Source organism: Crocodylus porosus, unplaced genomic scaffold, assembly GCF_001723895.1.
Source record: "Crocodylus porosus isolate Cpor-Errol unplaced genomic scaffold, CroPor_comp1, whole genome shotgun sequence".
NCBI classification, from domain to species: domain Eukaryota; kingdom Metazoa; phylum Chordata; order Crocodylia; family Crocodylidae; genus Crocodylus; species Crocodylus porosus.
The window spans coordinates 2,793,575-2,802,446 of record NW_017728922.1 but is presented as its reverse complement, the minus strand read 5'-3'; the positions used below and the strand labels follow the sequence as shown (position 1 = coordinate 2,802,446).

The 8,872-nt window shown below is 41.3% G+C and overlaps 1 long non-coding RNA gene across 1 annotated transcript in view; it reads left to right on the top strand.

Moving 5' to 3' along the window:
- The first annotated feature begins 832 nt into the window (after positions 1-832).
- The window catches only part of LOC109313326, a 17,864-nt gene continuing 9,824 nt past the window's right edge, over positions 833-8,872 (top strand). Inside the window, exon 1 of the long non-coding RNA XR_002102015.1 lies at positions 833-905. This is a non-coding gene — a long non-coding RNA (uncharacterized LOC109313326). The remainder of the gene's footprint in view (positions 906-8,872) is intronic.

The window sequence follows — 8,872 nt, the reverse complement described above, 5'->3', positions numbered from 1 at the left end:
CTCCAGCTGGACTTGTGACAGTTGAAGACCTGGGCTATTGTCTTTTAAAATGGGTTCCCTCAGAGATATACAGCATTGGGTCACTCTGAGAAAAGATTGCAGGCTTGAATTCATATTATTCTGCCATCATATCTGTATTACACTTCTCCACTTAAATGGACTTCTCCAGAATTGTATGGACTTGGCATTTGATTACCATTTCTTGTGAATCATTTCATATTCTCTCCTTTTTTAGGGGGATGTTTCCCCCTCGGGCTGAGCCCTATTACTTTGTTGGAGAACAGTCCTCAGCCTTGTTTAAACGACAGCTGAAACTTATTTACAGTTCCTCTGTTGGCTTAGTTAGGTTACAGTTGTCAGTCTTGATACCTCATTTACCTGAATCATGCTACAGCTGTAGCCTTTTTGACATTGTGGATTCAGACACAATAAAGATTTGAAAGGTGCAAAGTCAAACTTCCACAAAATATTAGAAGCCTTTTCTTCTACACTCAAACATTGCACTCTAAAGTGTTCTAGTAAGAGCAGTTACCCAAAATAAGTTGATTCTTTATAAAGCAGCCCCTGAAGGAACAACACCTGGTTGCACACAAAAATCAAGTAAAGTCCCCAGAGAAAACTAATTTACTAGCCTGCAATAAAGCCCTATGAAGACCATCCTTTTAGTTCCTAGGATCCATCACATCTTGGTCTTAACCAATTTGCTTTCACCTTCTCCATGAACTTTCAGTAGCTGTTACTCACTTGTAATATTCCTTTCCTAACACCAGATGGTGCTGTATAAAGGTATAAAGAGTAGTACCTCCAGGCCCCATTAGTAAGTACAAATGGAGTCTAACTAGTAACATCCAAGTGTCATGGTCTTTCCTGATTGCAGATAAGTGCATCATAAGCACATTTCACGGGTGAGGATCTCTATATTTTATCATCAAAATAAGAAGTGAGAGAGGAAGAGATAATTCGGTAAGTCCGTTCTCCCTTTTGGAAGAGACTCTGTGGAATGCAATAAGGGAATTTTAGCACCACATAATAATGTATGTTATTGAATGACCCCTTTTGTAGAGGTTTGTTACTACCAGACTTCCTGTAAAAGATGTACCCTGCTTAAAATGAACAAACAACTCCCTCCCCCAAAAGGGCAGAGGGGCAGAACCAGGGGGAAAAGCCCCTACGTTGTTTTGTGTAACTGTATTACCCCACAGATGTGAAAAGCATTTTCAATCTTATCAAAATCCCTTCTGAAGGCCTATTTTTATTCTGATGTATGGTCAGCTTCAACATTTCTTTGTTTTGATTTGGTTCTCGAAAATCTTGCAAAGCCTATGGACATGTGTCCTCCTCTGTTTGTGTGTTTGTATTCCACTGTTTATGTTAAGCTTTTCGGAGCAGGGTACCCCATCTCTGTTATTACAGATGTATTGTACAAATAAAACTGTCTTTGACACACCTTAGGCGCAACTATAATTCAAATAAAAATAACTGTAAAGGTGCATTTCTTGTTCTACGCTGCAACCCACCCTAATAGATTTTATTTCTGAGAGTATTTTTACTTGCTGTGCTCTTACCTCTCTAGGACATTCCATGAAACCCAAAGCAGTTAGATGGAAAACAGAAGCAAAATTGTTCTGCTGTGGTTCATTGTCAGCGTGTAAAAAAGATGCCGAGCTAACTTCATGCTTATTTAATTTGGGTGGCAGTGCAGTTATGCCAGAGTTGAATTTGGCCAGTGCAGATATATTTGAGATTAATTTGGTCAAATAAATTTAAGTGGGATTAATCAAAGCTTTTTTTCTCAGGGTTGAGCCTGTGGCTCTATTGTACTTTAACCTCCCCTGTAGGTTTGCGTTAGTGGTTTACCACTAATCTTTCAATACTCTCAAATGAGCCATTTTGTTATTCTGTTTTTTGCTCCCCAGTGACTGGTCTGGCCAGGCTGCTGAGATATTAACTAAGATATAATGTGCTACTCTCTCTAAATATCTTGTGACATTATTATATTGCTTACTTGCAGCCTGGGTAAATGAATTTGTATTGTAGATACCTTTACAGTGAGGGGGGGAAAAAACCTGGGGAAAGAGACAGAATTAGCACTCAATCCACATAGACATGTGAGGACAGATCCTTGGATGCTGTAAATCAATACAACGACAGATTATATCACCTGGGCATCTATCCAATGTCAGCCTTTTTCTTCCTGGATATTTTAGTTCATCTCTTCCATTTCATGGCAAGTGGGAGCAAGAACTATTATAGAACAACAGTAATTTCCTCCACTAAAGACTGAAAAGATTTCTTGTGCAATAATAATAATAAAGCTTTCTTAACAAATGCCCTCCATAAACATATGAAACTGCTGGGGGGAGGGGAGGCAGTGGGGAGCAGAAAAGCTTTGGTTAGTTATGGAGGTGTGTTGTGTTGATTGTGATGGGTACTGATTTGACAGGCCTGAGTGAGAAGTTTAATATACATCTACAGAACAGGTATGATTAGGGCTGGTCAGAATCTTCCAGTGAAATGTTTTCCATGGAGAAATACTGATTAATCATCAATGACATATCAATGTCATTAGTGGCTCAATGTCTAGCTGAGAGGGACGGTATCAAGTGATGTTTTCCAGCAGTCTGTCTTGAGTCTGGTATTGTTCAGCATCTTCATGCAATTGGGATGGAACAATCCCATGCACGGTACAGGCTGGGGACCAGTTAGCTAAGAGTAGCTCTGTGGAAAAAGAATTGGGGGGTTACAGTAAGCTGAATAAGAGGCAAGTGTGCCCTTGTTGCAATGAAGACTAATGAGATACTGTAGCAGTCTTGCGATGAAGACTAATGAGATACTAATGAGGTACTGCATTTGTAGCAGCATTGCCAGCAGATCAAGGGAAACAATTCTGTCCCTTCATTCAGCACTAGTAAGGCCACATCTCGAGTACAGTGTCTAGTTTTGGGTTCCCCACTACAGAAAGGATGTGGAGAAATTGGAGGGAGTCCAACTAAGGGCAGGGAAAATGGCTGGGGGGCTGGAGCATATGACTTAGAAGGAGAGGCTGGGGGGAACTGGGCTTGGAGAAGAGAAGACAGAGAGGAATTGATAGCAGCCTTCAACTACCTGAAAGGGGGTTGCAAAGAGGATGGAGTTGAGACTGTTGCTCCTTGTTCTGTCATCTGCCACCACTGAGAACAGTCCAAGTTGCAGCAAGGGAAGTTTAGGTTGGATATTAGGAAAAAAACCTCTCTCACTAAGAGGGTAGTAAAACACTGGAACAGGTTATCCAGAGAGACCCCTGCCTCTCCATCCTTGGATGTTTTTCTGATCTGGCTAGACAAAGCCTTGGTTGAGATGATTTAGTTGGGGGCAGTCCTACTTTGAGCAGTGGGTTGGATTAGACCTCCTGAAGTCCCTTCAAACTCTAATTTTCTATCTTTCTGTAGAAAGTTTTTATTGTTCCTGGCATCTTTCCTGTAGCTGGCAAGCTATGACGATCATATCAGTTGTGCCTCTTGATGCCCTACACCCACATTAGGATTCCAGGAGGAGCTCTTCAGCAGGTGGAAGAAGACAATTCAGGAGGGTTCCTGCAATGATCTTTCCTGTGGCGGAGAACAAGGCAATCCCTCTAACTTCCATAGTCGGACTTGTCTCCTTTCTTGAAGATTGTCATAATCCTGGTGTTCCTGAGGTCATCTGGGATTTCTTCATTGTGCCAAAGCCTGAAGATGAGGGCATTTCCCCCTTTTCCTTTATCAGGTCTTCTCCACCTTTAGGTCTCAAGGGGGTTGGCCTCCAAGTGCATGGACAGTAGATGGCATTGGTAACACTGAAGAAGACATGGATGTCAGTGAAATGTTGAATTGCCTTTGCCTTGTCCCTAACACTTGTTCTTCGTACCATGGGTCCTTCTTTGGACTTCTACCATGGCTTGTTGATGATTCCATTTCTTCTGCTTGGAGTTGATGTAATTCTGCTAAATATAAAAGGCCTTCTGCTTGTAGATGAGCAACTCTTGGATGGATTCTCATCAAACCAGTCTTGATGTTTCTTCATAGGGAATCCAGGTGTCTCTGCAGGTGCTTAAGTGCTTCTGACATTTTCCTATTGTTGTTGATTGGAATACACCATTTTTTTTTTTTTTATTGAGGCACTAGTGGAAGAGGTCTCACTTGATTGGGTCCTGAAGTCCTTCGACACTGGTCTTCTGTTAGCATTGCTTCTGCTGCAGCTATCATTCTGGAGCCAGTTTGAGCAACATAACCAAGCAGAGGAGTTGGTGATTAGTTCAGCCATTGTCAGAGTCTAGCATTGCTCAGCTGATGAGCACATCATTGTAATCTGAGGCATGAACAATGATGTAATCAATCCGGTGCCAATGCTTAGATTGCTGATGTCTTGTGCCTGGTTTTCTAGCAGAACAAGCTGTTGGTGTCTCCATGTTCTGCATATTTGGTCAAGAGGAGGAGGCTGTTGGAGCTGACCTTTCCAACTTCTTCCTTGCCGATGCTTTCATTCCAGAGGTTCAAGTCCCTTACAACTTTGGCATTGAAATTACCAAGAATAAGTCTGTCTCCTTCCAGAATGTCAGAAATGATTTGGTCAAGGGTGGCATAAAATTTCTCCTGGGTTTCATCAATGGCATCAAGAGTCAGGGCATACTTGCTGATGAGAGTAGCTTATTGGGTCCATGCCAGTTTATGACAGAGAGTCATGAGGCACTTACTAATTCTGATAGGGAACTTGTTGAGTTATTTTGACATCAAGAATGAATTAATAAACTAAACTCCATGAAACCACCGTTTTCCTTCCTATTGACCCTTCTAGAAGAAGATATAGCCAACTCATCTTGCACTCACCAGATCTCACTCAGCGCAGCAACATCAGTGTTGTATCGCCCGAGTTCTTGAACCACAATTGTGGTGCAACACTCCTAGTATTCACCATGAAGGTTCTGATAGTCTAGGTCCTGATAACAATGGTGTAGCTTCGTTGATATTTTTGACCGCAGTAAAAGTGATCTGACTAGATGTGGTTATCCAGTCAGGAAAAAGGGCACCTTTTTCTAGCCCCCTCCCCATGTGGAGTGAGCACAGTGGGTCCTGAAGAGGGCTGCTCAGTCAGTTACAGTTGCTGAACTGCATTTCTACCTCATTCAAGTGCTGGACGACTTTCTTATAACTGCCACTCTCATACCCGTTCATGACTAGGTGCTTTCAGACCTGGTAATCCTGCTCCCATCACTACTAGCTGGTTACCAAAGGGCTTGAAAAATGCACTAATTTTCATGGAAGACACTTGTGTGTGCCTTCTTTCATCATGGAGAAGCTGCTGCACATCAGCTTCCATACGGTTCTTGACAGAATGGGACCTTTAATCCAATGAGACCAAGACAAATTGGAGATCTTGTTCTGCTGCAGCCTTCTGCTGTTGCAGCCACTGAGACTCTAACATCTTCCACCTGCTCTGCTATTGATAACATGTAGATCCATGGTAGGGGCTGGGCAGGCTTATTATAGTGGCAACCTGTATTTGCTATGTCACAGCAGCATCAAAGGATATATGTGGCTCTTCGGGAGGGAAAGTGTTGCCATCTGCTGTGCTCATCACATCCAGGTGATACTGCTGCTGCTTGGTCTGAGACTGATCAGACTTACCCCAGCTTATTTGCAGCTAACCTTCCCTGAAGGTCATTCCTCTATCTGCCATGTGTGGATGCACTGGGTAGCAGTACAGCTCTGCTGCCAGATCACAATATAAGTCAATATAGTCTTGTTGCAGAACCCCGCCCCCACACACACACACCATACTGGGTTGTATTAACAGGAGTATCACTTGTAAATCATGGGCCGTGATTCTTCCACTCTGTTCAATACAGTTGAGGCCTTACCTGGAGTACTGTGTCCCGTTTTGGGCCCCACACTTCAAGAAGAATGTGGACAAGTAAGATCTATATGTGGAAGAGTCTAGTGGAGTGTGACAAAAATGATTGGAGGCCTGAAAAGCATGACTAAGAAGACAGGATGAAAGAACTAGGGTTATATCATCTGGAGAAGGGAAGACCAGGGGGTAGGGGGGTGTTGAGAAAAGACTACAAGGGTGGTCAAGCATTGGAGCAGGCTGCCTAAAGAACTTCTGGCCTCTCCATCTTCGGAAGCGTTCAAGAACAGATTAGACAGACTTTTGGCTTAGTCAGGATGGTTTTTATCAGGGATGATCCTGTCTTGAGCAGGGGGCTGGACTTAAATGACCTGATGAGGTCCCTTCCAGCCCTGCTTTCCCAGTACCCTTATACACATGGAATTTGGTGGGAAGGGTCACTTTCAGCAAATCTGGTGGGGAAAATGCTCAAGAAGTGTTTAGAAAGCATCCAAATGTCTTGTCTTGTTTTAAAGTTTAAAAGGTAGGGGTGTGTGTGTGTGTGTGTGTGTGTGTGTGTGTGTGTGTGTGTTCTGGTTCCAAACGACTCTTTGTTACAAAACTAAAATTTTAGATGCCTTAAATAAGGCTAACAATACAATGTGTCGGTAAAAATTAGATTTATTCAAATAAAATCTGCAATTAAGCCAATCCATATGTTGTTGTTTTTTACTATTTTTGTTTTCAAGGTTTTAATTGGCCATCCTGATTTGTGTTGGAGAAAACTTTCAAAGCCTTAGAAAATTACTCAGGGTAGAAAAGAAGCTTTGTGCAGCTCTATAGATAGTAAATGTAAAGGGTAAAACTACAGTGTGTCTAAACTCTTAGCTAGAGGAACTATCTTCACAACATGATCTGTAATATATTGAATCCTTGCCCCCTTTTTGAGACTTTTTTGGCAAGAAAATGTTGGTATTTTGATGATGATGGTTCCAATCTGCTCTGATTTCATGAGATGTTTGTAAGTTATTAGATCAGGAACTTTTATCATTTCTCCCTCCAGATTGGGCATGATCTTGTAACGGAGATGAAAATCTCCTTAGCTTATTACCATTTCTGAGACATCTACCCCTCTGAACCCTCTGTTCATTAAGTGAGGGCAAAAGCAAACATCTGAATGTGATGGAAGGTAAAACTCAGAAAACTCCATGTAGTCATACCTGTTTGTATGACTAAATAAAGCTACAGAGACTGCTCACAATATTTTGCAGCAGGATAATACGACAGCAGGAGAAGGCGCTCTTCTCTTGAAAATAAACATTTATCAAAGCACAGTTTGGCATGTATATTCAACTCTGTAAATGGGAGTCTATTCCACCGCTTGTTTTGTTCCATTTTGTAGGCAGCTTCCCCCCCCCCCAGCTAAAGATTTCAGCCATTTGATGAAAGAAAAGCTGCTAAGTGGTGTTTCTTCGGGGTGGTGTTTTGTTTTGTTTTTCGCTTGTTTGTTTTTTTTTAACACCCCCCCCCCCCAAACATGCACTTTATTATCTGGAATGGGTTTTTTTGTACTGAGCTACAGATTGATTTATTACAAAATGATTGTCTAGGCACCCGAGGATAATGTTCTAAAAGATTAAAAACAAACAATCAAAAAACAATCAAGAAATGTAGGAGACATAATAAAATGAAACAGCAATGAATTTCTTCTCTCTGCTACCCTCCATCTTTCATCTAACAGGTCTGCACAGTCTACTTTTCAATGTTCCCTGTCTGGATTTTGCATTAGAGCAGTAATTCTCAATTAGGGTGCTGCAGCACCCCACAGTGGCTTGAGATCCTTTGAAGACTGCCCTGGAGTGCCATGAAATATTAGCATTGTTAGGTGTACAAATATTATTTACAGGATAAACCTAGAGACTTCAGAATTGAAATCCATAGTGTTAACTTTCTTCCCTGTTATGGTCTTTCTGAGGTCTCTGCAACAGAAAAATTGCTGTATTATTTTTCTGTAGTCAAAAAACGAGCAGAAACTAAAGGCTGGCATTTTCTGAGGGGTGCCTTGAGTCTAAAAAGGTTGAGAACCAGTGCATTAGAGATGCATCTGTAGTCGGTACTTGCTAGTGTTCTAATCCATTAAAATATTTTTCATTTATATTTAAGCCAAATAACCATTTTTATGATTAAAATACTAAAAAAAAACCCCTCTGTGTAATGGACCAGGGAGAGGAGGGGAAACTTCATCATGCATTTTGTCTCAGTCAGGTTATCATACAGTGTCTATTATTCTTCAGAATTACACAGCTGGAAACATGTTATGTTGCTTTTGCAGAGATGTTTACTCAGAAGAAATGAAGATGGAGGAATACAGTTTCTGGATTAATACCAGTCATATATTGATATATTTTTTTTAAGTTGAAAATATACATTTTAAACCAATAGGTCAAGGGATTAGTAATGCGATAAGGAATAGCTGTGGAGTTGACGCTATTTGGCCCAAGATAATATCTGATGATTGTTACTTTTTGGTCTTTGGGAAAAGTGTTAATGAGCCAATAAGTGGCTGGTACACAGCTGTCTATGCTAGCCGTAAACCTCTGTCCCTCAGTTCCAGCATAAGATGGGCATGTCAGAAGGATGTGAGGGGGCATAGCCAGAGCTTGCTGTACTTTGGTATTTCCAGTTAGTCGCATGCTGTTAGCAAACTCTTAAATGCTGCAAATCTGATTCTGAATGCAGAATATAAACTGATTTCAAGAGGTGTGCAAATGCCCCTACCCCCACCCCAACAATAGATGTAATTGTAAAGAGAAAAGTTAACATGCAAAACAGATGGACATGCGTACAACACAAGAATGTTTAGAGCACAATGCAAGGGCATTTGCATTCAAATATCCATTTTGCTTGTGCAAATATATACTGATGCACTTTTGCAAAAAAAAAAAAGTGCATGCTATGTTTATGCAATGCATTTGCCTAGATGAGCAGCTGTGTGATGTCTTGTATCTATGACTGTTGCAAAAACGGC